The sequence below is a fragment of the Perca fluviatilis genome, chromosome 19 (assembly GCF_010015445.1).
Source record: "Perca fluviatilis chromosome 19, GENO_Pfluv_1.0, whole genome shotgun sequence".
NCBI classification, from domain to species: domain Eukaryota; kingdom Metazoa; phylum Chordata; class Actinopteri; order Perciformes; family Percidae; genus Perca; species Perca fluviatilis.
The window spans coordinates 34,655,810-34,667,996 of NC_053130.1; positions in this window are offsets into that span (position 1 = coordinate 34,655,810).

Genomic DNA, 12,187 nt, shown 5'->3' on the forward strand with positions numbered 1-12,187 from the left:
TTCTGTGGATTTCCAAATCCAATATTTGACTGATGAGCACATCAGAGATAAAAACACTAATCAGTGAAAGATCCTGCTGAAGTGATTGGGTGGAAAGAGTAAAGACTTTGTTCCTGGAGGTGCACCATTGCTTTAAAGGACACTTAGCTGTTGGCTGCTGAGCTAAGTTTGATCAAAAACTCCACAGACCTTTTGACCCCAGGCTGAAAAAATGCTCTGATAACTTTCAGAAGTAATCCAAAATAAGGTTTGATCATTACCTAACATGAGTCATGAATGCATGGGAAAAGTGAGCCAAACAGACAGAAAGTAAACAGTCAGATAGATTTTCCAGCTGCCTCTTAACGGTGCCACCTGAGTGCGGTTTGGAAGACGACTTTTCAAGGGGCTCCTCTGCTGGGAAAAGCGCTCTGAGCCCATCCCACATGCTGCTGCTGCCGCTGGGTTTGTCACACAGGCTGGATTACTAAATGGGCTACATCTGACTTTAATTATGGCAAACATCACAAAGCCACAGGATGTTGGGAAGATCAAACACGCTGAATTGGCTTATGGGACTGCTGAAATGTGTATGTGACACAATGTAGTTATGTAACAGGTAGAAAAGAAGAATCGGCTTCACCAGGGAATTATGTTGAGTGGATGTATTTTACATTAATAAAACATTAGCACATATAGGCTAGCACACACATTACAGTAAAGCTGGCCAATGCTGTCGTAATTTCCACATCATCGTTGTTCCAGAAGTGACTTGGCTCTTCATTTGTTTACACAGATATCAAAGTAGTGGAGGTTCCAGATGATTCCGCTCATTCAGTCAATATGACCATTTACAGTGAAAAAGTAATGAATAACGTACAGATATTTAATTAGCATATTGAAAAATGGGTGCAAGGCTGCCTACAGTTAAGTATTAGTTTTGCAAAGGACAAAGTATATGTGTAGCGAACTACTTTCTTCTACTTTCGTTGTGGTGCAGAGGCACTACTTCAAAACTGATACATATTATTTGGCGACTTAAAGGTCTGCACATAATGATGCAGACATAATGCAGATTTAATGTGCAAATTATATAAATAAAGTACTATAAGTTACATGATGCCCTAATCGGTGGTGTTTTAATGGCTGTGGTGGTACTGTGTTGTGCATCTTCCGCATCTCAGTTTAGCATGTTAGCATGCCACCATTTGTTAAATGGCACTAACACTGCTGAAGCTGGTGGAAACGTCATTGGTTTTGCGGATATTTACTCATTGACCCAAGTATTGGACAAATTAAAATCCTCATGATGGCGCTACAGAAAAACGTTAAGGGATCACAAAATAGAGGACAGACATGTTATGCAACCCATCCAATTGTTGTGGTGACCTTTTACTCTGATACCAAATATTTCAATCTACATGAACAGGGGATCAGAATCAGAAAGGAGTTTATGCTACAGTAGTTACCTTACATGGAATTTGCCTTGGTGATTGGTGCATACATACAAACAAACATTATTAGACTTTAATAAGAATAAACAATAAATACAGAAACAGAAAAGAAACAGAGACAAATATATACAAAATAGCTGTTTCGTAGCAGTCCAGTATGGAGGTTAGTACAAAGTGTAGTAAGTGTCAGTGACAGCGGGGGGCCTTGTTGGTGAGGCTGCGGATTACAATAGTCAATAGGATTCATCCTTTGGGGACATTCAGTTTGTAAGTGCTGTTAAATATGTGCTGTTTATGACGCATAATTAATGCAAAATTCATAAATTTATAGTTTATATTCATAGTCTCATACAGTAAATAAATAGGAAACGTGTTTAATGTAAAGGTTAAAATGAATGTGATGTTTAGTTAAAGATTTTAGTCAATTGTGTTTTTTGTTTCTCTAGGAACTAAAGTTCTCTGTTGTGGTTTCCACTGCTGCGGAATTTGTTAATGGACGAGGAAAAATCTAACGTGAGCACATGTTACGGCGCTCGGCTCTGCTAATTAAGTTGGAGTTACACTGTTGTAGCAGGCCAAGGCAACAGTAAAGGATTTTCAAAGGATTTAAGAACCTCTTTTCAGGACAAGCAGCCAACGAGGTATTTTATCTTACATGTGAAGCTTTATTTATATTCGCGCTAAGAGCAATTTGTATTTTATTTTCTTCGGTAATGTAGAATTAATTTGACGTGCTTACTATGTTCATTCACGTATAGTTCTCACGGCGTGATGTGGATGCATTAAGGACAGAAGAGCAAAGCAATAAACGCCCGTTTCAAAGAACCAACCTGTGTCTGTGTTGTCGTGAAGAGAGCTACACAATTCACAATGTACAAAGTGGCATTGCAATCCATCCAATAGTCAAGATATTTCAGTGTGGACCAAAGTGGTGGACCGACCGACCAACTGACTTTTTGACCAAATACAAAATCACTCAGTGAGCCGCAGTAGGCCTACTAATAAAGATTTTTGGGTTCGGCCGAATACCGAATCTACTGGTTAATATTCTGCCAAAACAGAATACCGAATCCTACTCCCATCCTCAGTCCATTAACACAGTAAACATATTAATCGTCGTCGTCTGGTTAACACCAGTTTTTAGCAGGGACTGTCCTTCCTTTGCCGTACCTGAAGTTGCTGCATTTTGGCTGCTGTCTGGAGATTCCTTCATACACAACTTGTATTCTTTCGGATGTTTCGTACCAAATGTTGTAACAGCGGCCATGTTGTGTATTGTTTAGGGTCCTCGCCACCACCAGACAAATCAGCATTGCAAATTGAACATGTAGCTGGACTTGAATGGCCTTCTTTTGACTGAAAGTACTGCCAAACAACAACTTGTTCTGCTCACCAGTTCTATAACTACCCTGGTCATGAAGGAATCCACACTTCATACTGATGTCCATATTCACCTTTATTCCTTTAAGAAAGCATGATGGAACACCGTGAAAACGTGTTTGCCTGGTAGACCAGCAGTAGAATAAAAACAAATCAGGAGCTAAAAGTTCGCTATTCACGTTCACCTTTCTCTCCTCCGTTTGCGCCCATCACCAAAACATCCGGTCCTGTATCTTGTAGCTTACCAAAATAAAAGTCGTTCGTACTGAATATACCATAAGACAAAATACAACTCGATTTAACTCATAAAGAACCCGAAATTCAGTTAACAATGTTTTATAATAATGTATAAAACTGAAATTACCCAGCAATCATACGGATTGCTTAAATTAATTTTCGGCGTTGTCATGGCAACAAATATACACTTTCCAGCGTCAGCTACACTCCCACCAAATTACCTTTGATTAAATTAATAACCAAAAACAAGTGAAGTTTAATACATTACACACTCTTCAAACAAATCAATGGTAATTTCCAATCACTTTGTTAAAGATCACTCAAAGAACATCTGGAAACCTGAGCATTATGGTTAATCAACAGTGTACAAAACTCTTCAATCACATTGACATGTAAATATCTCAACCCACAGTTGCATGGTATAATTTCAATTGGGAAACTGTTTTCCTCACAGATTAAACTTGATTCCCTACACTAAGAAAGGGATACTCGAGTTTGACCCTTTTTTTTTTTCTTTTTCTTTTTTTTTTTCACCTGCTCTGTACAAGAACCACTAACTTTTGAATGGGTCGTTCAACAATGGATGGCTTGCTGAGAGCTCCTTTTCCTAAGTTCCGCTCTCCTATCTGTAGCGTAACTCTCCTAACTAGTCCATCATCATCCTTACAAACCTCAAGAACTCTGCCAAGTTTCCATTCATTTCGAGGGAGCTCTCCTTCCTTGACAATCACAATATCGCCAACTTGCACGTTGCGTCTTGAAGCATGCCACTTTTGCCTCAGAGCGATGTTGGCAAGATATTCCTTTCTCCATCTGTTCCAGAATTGTTCGGATAGATACTGCACTCGTCTCCACCGTTTTCTGGCATACAAATCTTCCTCAACAAATTTCCCGGGTGGAGGCAGAGGAACGGAGGATTTCATGGTAATCAGGTGGTTGGGCGTTAGTGGCTCTAAGCTTGTGGGATCACTAATACTGTCAACAGTGAGTGGGCGGTTATTTACAATGGACATGGCTTCATAAAAGAATGTCCTTAAGGAACCATCATCCAACCTTCCAGCACTGTGTGCAATGACTGAGCATAACACACTCCTGACTGTCCTGATCTGCCGCTCCCATATGCCTCCAACATGACTTGAGCCTGGTACATTCATGAGGAAGTCACACTGCTTATCTGCCAGATATGCATTTACTCTTTCTTTGTTCACTTCCTTTAGAGCTCTTTCCAATTCATTTCTTGCTCCCACAAAGTTGGAGCCTTGATCGGATCTGATATGTCGAACAGCTCCACGGATGGCTATGAAACGCCATAAGGCATTGATGAATGCATCGGTCGTCATGTCTTCCAACATCTCTATGTGGACTGCTCTGGAGCATAGGCACGTGAACAGGAGACCATACCGTTTGTGTTCCTTGCGACCTTGCTTAGTATAGAACGGACCAAAACAGTCCATGCCGCAGTAAGTGAACGGTGGTGAAGGGTCAACGCGGTCTGTGGGTAGATCTGACATCCGTTGTTCTTCTGGTGGCCCACAAGCTCTTCTACAGGGAACACACTGCCTTATGTGCTGTGCTACTGCCTTACTACAGCCAATAATCCAGTACCCATTTACTCTCAGTTCATTGAGGGTTTGTCCTCTGCCTTGGTGCTGTGTTTTATTGTGGTAGTGTGCAAGGATGAGCCGTGTGACAACACCATCTCTTGGAAGAATAATTGTGTGTCTCAGATCAAGAGGAGCAGATGCTCTCCTCAGTCGACCTCCCACTCTCATAACACCATCTTGGAGGAATGAGTCAAGCTGATACAGTTGGTGGTTACAAGGCAGCTTTCCTGATTCCTGGCTGAGTATATGCAACTCTTCTTTGAAGGCATGTTGCTGTGCCAGCTTTATGAGAGTGAGTGTAGCCCCCTTTCTTTCCTCCACATTTAAGGGGGATGACTTATTAATCCTCTTAGCTAATCGTTGAATCCGAGCGATGACGTTTACCAATGTGGTCCATTTTGAGAAACGTGACAGTCGCTCTTGAAACTGAACTTGCCTTGCAGCCTCAGTTTTCAGCACTTGGATTGTCTTAACCTCAGGGTCTCCCACCAGCAGCTCTGAAGACCCTTGGTTTGTAACTACTTCTCTCTCCCATAGGAACTTGGGCCCAATGAACCAATTTGAGTTGATCAGCTCTGCTACTTTGAGGCCTCTTGAGGCATGATCAGCAGGGTTCTCCACTGTGTCGACGTAGTACCACTGTCCTGGGTTTGTGGTTTCCCTTATTCTCTGAACACGATTTGCAACAAAGACATGAAACCTTCGAGCTTCATTGTTGATATACCCTAGGACTACTTGGGAATCTGTCCAAAAATACTCTCCATCGACCCTGAGCTCCAGCTCCTCCTTCAGCATACTGCTCACAGCAGCGGAGATCACTGCTGCGGTCAGCTCTAATCTTGGGATTGTGACAATTTTTGTAGGAGCCACTCTCCATTTACCCAAGACCAAGGCGCAGTGTGCATGATCTTCGCTCACCAATCTGATGTATGAGCACTGTCCATAGCCTTGACTGCTAGCATCTGAGAAGTGATGCAACTCAACTTTCAGAACCTTGCCGAAGTTTTCAGGTGTGAAACACCTAGGGATCTGCATCTTTTCAAGGTTTCCCAAGTCACTTAACCAACTCTCCCACCTTGACTTCAACTCTTTAGGTAGTGGTTCATCCCAACCGACGCCCTTCTGACATATCTCTTGCAGCACCCTCTTCCCAGATATTATGAATGGGGCTAGGAATCCTAACGGATCGTACAAAGAGGCCACCATAGAGAGAATCCCACGTTGTGTGGATGGTTTCTCGTCAAGGGAGATCTTGAAGGAGAAGACATCTTTCTCCACATTCCACCATACTCCTAAGACTCTCTGTTCTGGAAGGTCATCATAGTTGAGATCCACATTCTTCACCTCATTAGCACGTTCAGTGACACTGATAGACTCCAGCACCTCTCGATTGTTGGAAAGGAACTTGTGAAGGTGCAACTTTCCTTTAGCGCACACAGCTTGGGCTTCTTTCACCAGCTCGATTGCCTCATCAACGGACTCCAGGCTTATTAAGCCATCGTCTACGTAGAAATGTTTTTTGATGAAGCTAGCTGCTGAAGGGTGCTCTCTCTCATTCTGGCTGGCGAGATGCTTCATGCCATAATTGGCACAGCCTGGAGATGATGATGCTCCGAAGAGGTGAACCCTCATACGGTATTCTACAGGCTCTGCATTGGTGTTTCCATTTTCCCACCACAGGAACCGCAGATAATCTCTGTCTTCTTTGCTAACATGAAACCTGTGAAACATTTTTTCTACATCACACATGACTGCAATGGGATGCTTACGGAACTGGCAGAGCACTCCAGTCATTCCATTTGTGAGATCAGGTCCTGTTAGCAGATGGTCATTCAGGGCAGTGCCTTCATACTTGGCAGAGCAGTCAAAAACGACCCTGATTTTATCTGGTTTTCTGGGATGGTAGACCCCTTGGTGTGGAATGTACCATGTATACCATGTGTTTCTGGTCGCTTGTCTGCTCTCTCTGCGTCACCATCTTTGAAGACTCCTTCCATAAATCTCACATAATCATCCTTGAATTTAGGATCTCTGTCCAGTTTCCTTTTAAGGTGCTTGAGCCGGACTAAGGCAAGCTTCTTATTGTCTGGGAGGTAAGGGCGTACCTTAAAGGGAAGGGGCATCTCTAAGTGACCACACTAATTTTGCCGGATTCTTTCTTTTACGACCTGCAGGAACTGAATATCTTCTTGAGATATGGTCTTTTCTCCTGGTCTTGTGTCTGCGAAATCGGACTCAAGCGCTCTAATGACAGCAGCCGGTGTCACAGGTGGAATCTCCCTGACTGATAAGCGGTGACACAGACCAGTCACATCCTTAAATCGCACAAGCTGTGGTTCACCTCCTACGATGCTCCATCCTAGGTCAGTCCTAGTGGCATAAGGCTCATAGTCACCTCCAGTGATGACTTGTCGTGGCGCCAGTGCTCTCGAGCAGTCATAGCCAATCAGTAAACCTACCCCACAATCCATTAGCGGGGGCATTTCGTGAGCTATGACTGAAAGGTGTTTCCACTTGTTGGCTGTATCGCAGGTGGGAATGTGCGAACACTCAAGGGGAATGAAGTCCCTTGTATAGGCAGGAGGCAAGTCTATGAAGCTGTCTGAGGCGAACCCTCTGACTCGTAATCCACTGACTCTCTGACTTTTCACAATTGAGTCTTTTCCCATCATAGTAGATAGCTTTAGCTTGACTGGCTCCATTACTGCCTGCATCTTTTCACACACTTCCTGATCAACAAATGTGTGATTACTCTGAGTGTCTAATAGGGCATACACAAGCTTTTCGGTGTCAGGGGTGTTAGGTGATGAGATCCATACTGGAACAATCATTGATGTGCTCCCACTTTCACCTCCGCACACAACAGGATAATGAAGATGCATTTGTCTCTTCCACTTGCAAGACACATGCTGACGATTTTTCTCTTGATGGACGATCTTCATGCAGTGGAGTTGGATGGTGCCTTTTGCATATGCTACACATGGCTTTGTTCTTACAATCCTTGGAGTTGTGTCCTTTTCTTAGGCATGCAAAACAGAGCTTATTATCCAAGACCACTTTTCTCTTTTCCTCCACAGACTTTTCCATTAGCCTTTGACATTTATGTATGGAGTGGTTTTCCCCACAACACATACACTTTCCTGGGTTTGAGTTATTAGCTGATGTGCTCCATTTCTTTGATCTGTTGGAATCTTTCTTGTTCTCATCATCGACATCATTGGGCTTGACTGTGATGCTTGATGCCTCAGAGGCCTTCACATTAGTGGCAAATGTGTTTGCCTTTGGACGCTTGGTTTCTCCAAATGACTTTTCTTCAGAGCTCTTTAGTGCATACAACGATGACACTGGATTGCATGCTATGCGTGCTTCCTGTGCAATGAATGAAGCAAACTCGTTAAAGCTTGGATAGTCTTTGGCTTGATCCAGCTGATGTGTGACATGACGATTCCAGCTAGACGTCACCCAGTCAGGAAGTTTGACTAGCATCTTCTGATTCTCTTCGCAATCGTTTAGTACCTGAAGACCCTTGATATGGGGCATAGCGTTGCTACAGGTTTGTAGGAAATCACTGAACTCTCTTAGCTTCATATATTCTTTTCCACCAATTTTTGGCCACCTGTTAAGCTTTTCTCTGAAGGCACGTTGGACCACAAAAGAGTGACCATATCTGGCATTCAGCTTTTCCCATGCTTGTTGATAGGCCTCTTCATCCTTCCTGTAGAAGCTGCCCTCTAGAGCAGATTTTCCCTCTCCCCCAATGTACTTTTGTAGGTAAAACAACCTATCTGCCAGGTTCGAGCATCGTCTCTCTATGAGAGCCTTGAAGCTTGTGCTCCATTCTGTGAACTTCAGGGGGTCACCAGAGAACATCGAGGGTTCTGGCACTGGAAGACGAGAAAGTGCCATCGCTTCTTGTACTGTTTGCACTAGAGATGCTTCGTTCATTGCGACTTGCTTCTTTTGACCTCCTGACTGATGAGAAAGTGGACTAGGATTTTCCACTTGACTGGACGCAGGACTATGTTTCTCACATTTTACTTTTGACTCTTCATCAGCATACACTCTGAGTTTTGCTTCAATGACCTCAATGTCTCTCTGATTTTCCAGCTCTTTCAATTGCTGGCGCTGAGCATCAATGGCAGCTTCCCTATTAATTTCCGCTTTCTTAGCAGCCAGCTGTGCGGCTGTTTCTGCTCTCTTAGCTGCAATGCTTGATGACTCTGAGACATGGCTGGAGTGGCGGCTTTGTACAGTGGCTCTGGAAGCTGTGGAACCATATATGGACTTAGCATATTCACTGTCGAGCAGCAAACGTAACCTTGATTTTTCCACCTCAGGGTTAAACTCTTCACCCTCCTCAGTCAGTCGTACTCTCATTAGTCCCAATAAGTCTGCAGTGACAGCTACACATGCATACATTTTTCTCCGAATTTCTTGATCTGGGGCTGTCTGGAGCCTTATTCTGTCATATAACTCTTTGAGTTCAGACTCAAGTTTCTCAATCACATCCATCATGTTATACAATTCACTTTCAGAGCACTGTTGCTTTAATTTTGTACGAGTCTCCCTAACTTGAGTTTTCCATTTCTCATATGCTGACTTGAATTTTCTTTCTCGTTGAGCTACTTCTTGCTCTTTAAGGTCTAACATCTTAGCTGTTAAATGTTTCTCACGGGTGGATTTTCTTGTTCCAACACTCTCTAACTTCTCCTTCTCTGTTGCGTTAGTGGGGTCCTGTTCTTCTGAACGGGACTCATTCTGTCCAGCTACCTCACCATATTGAGACGAAGATTCACTCTGATTTGACATTTTTTAAACCTTTCAGTATTTAACACCTTAAATAGAAAAACATAGTAACTTACTAACACACAGATTCCAGCAGTTGACAATAATAACTTTGCTCAACTTAACTTACAGTTACATTCAAACTTGTAACCAAACACCTGTGACACTCTGAAATGTGTTAATTGAATGACTAAATAAATAAAGCTCTGACTGTACCAAAACTTTGGTTCCTTTATCAATACTTCTCTACAGTCCTGAGCACCTGTTAGCATTTGCAATCATTGTTTCTTTACAACTTTGATGTGGAACCGTCCATCGATTACCAGAGGTGGAATTTTAGTATTTCACAGTCTGACCTGAATGTTGAAACTGTAGTCCACTTCCGGATGAAGCAAGACTGTACTCTGGAGCCTGGAGTACACAGCAGGATATGAAGCAGAACTGCACTCTGGAGCCCGTAGTACACAGCAGGATATGAAGCAGAACTGCACTCTGGAGCCCGTAGTACACAGCAGGATATGAAGCAGAACTGCACTCTGGAGCCCGTAGTACACAGCAGGATATAAGCAGAACTGCACTCTGGAGCCCGTAGTACACAGCAGGATATGAAGCAGAACTGCACTCTGGAGCCCGTAGTACACAGCAGGATATGAAGCAGAACTGCACTCTGGAGCCCGTAGTACACAGCAGGATATGAAGCAGAACTGCACTCTGGAGCCCGCAGTACACAGCAGGATATATAGCAGAACTGCACTCTGGAGCCCGTAGTACACAGCAGGATATGAAGCAGAACTGCACTCTGGAGCCCGTAGTACACAGCAGGATATATAGCAGAACTGCACTCTGGAGCCCGTAGTACACAGCAGGATATGAAGCAGAACTGCACTCTGGAGCTCGTATACGACGGAGTTAGGCCACGTTTTCACTATAACTACCCTGGTCATGAAGGAATCCACACTTCATACTGATGTCCATATTCACCTTTATTCCTTTAAGAAAGCATGATGGAACACCGTGAAAACGTGTTTGCCTGGTATACCAGCAGTAGAATAAAAACAAATCAGGAGCTAAAAGTTCGCTATTCACGTTCGCCTTTCTCTCCTCCGTTTGCGCCCGTCACCAAAACATCTGGTCCTGTATCTTGTAGCTTACCAAAATAAAAGTCGTTCGTACTGAATATACCAAAAGACAAAATACAACTCGATTTAACTCATAAAGAACCCGAAATTCAGTTAACAATGTTTTATAATAATGTATAAAACTGAAATTACCCAGCAATCATACGGATTGCTTAAATTAATTTTCGGGCGTTGTCATGGCAACAAATATACACTTTCCAGCGTCAGCTACAAGTTCCATTTCCACTTTCTCACAGCCTACTGCATTGAACGCTCCACCTACGTAAACACCTTCCCATAATTAACGGCGCCATCATTACGGCGACCAGCGTAGCGCGAGGAGTGCAAGCGTAAGGTTCGGTTTGATGGAAAAAAATTCTAAGGTTCGGCAGAAACCCAACCGCGTCAAAAAGGCCAATATTCAGCCGAATCTGAAGCCGAATCCTGGATTCGGTGCATCCCTACTTATAACCATCATTATTAAATGGTAAATTGATAGTGAATACATTTTAGGTTCAGTTATTTTACTGTTAAAAAACAATTTAATCATGATTTATAATGTTCATTAATTATTAGTAATGTTATAATTGTTATTTTATCATTAGTATAAGACAAAATAATTAGTTTATACATTTAGATAGATAGGTAATACCTTGTAAATGGTTAATATTTGTTTTGTTAACACTATATATATATATATATATATATATATATATATATATATATATATATATACATTATTTGGATGGCTATTATAAAGTTGCAACTAATGCTTATAATAAGTAGTTAATGATTAATAAGTGGTTTATAAAGCACTGAGTAACATTAAATATGGCCCCATTAAATCTTTTTTTGGTGATCTATAAAAAAGATTATTTGATTATTTGTACACTGATAATAGCCATCCAAATAATGTTTGACAGTTTATAAACAATTGCTTAATCATTAACAAATACTTACATACAACTGCAATGATGTGAGCAACAATATACTATGTTGTACTATATGTTTCTACTGTTAAAATATCATAAATAATAGCATCATTTATAATTAGTAAACTCTATTAATGATCATTTCGTTGTTAGTTAAAGCAATACTATGTAACTTTTCCCGCATCGATCCCCCTACAGGTTGTCTCATTGGAACTACACCTTGCACGCCCTGCGCCCTGTAGCGGGAAAAGTTACATAGTGTTGCTTTAACAGGAAAATAACTATTGGTTATACTAAAGTTTAATCAACTATCGATTTAGCATTTAATAGCGATGGTCGCTAAGATAATTGTCAACTTGTGCGTCATCAAGGCCCAGCAGTCTAAGATGCATATCATATAGTACAGTTTGATTCCAACTGAGGTCTTTTGTTGTCATATCTCCCTCTCTGTCCCCATGTTTCCTTTCTGTCTCTAGTCTTAGCTATCTAATGAAGCCAACATTTCACAAAGATGTATCTTAAATGCAACATACAATCACTTTTTACTCTTCTTTTTACACAGTGTGTCAACACGCCAGTTTTGGGAGGTAAATGATGGCTATTGCTGTATAGGACAAAAACTTTATTTTGAGTCCTGGCTGGATCATGCTGTGTGGTGTGTCTCTGTGTAATTACATAACTGGTAGGAATTTGAGGTT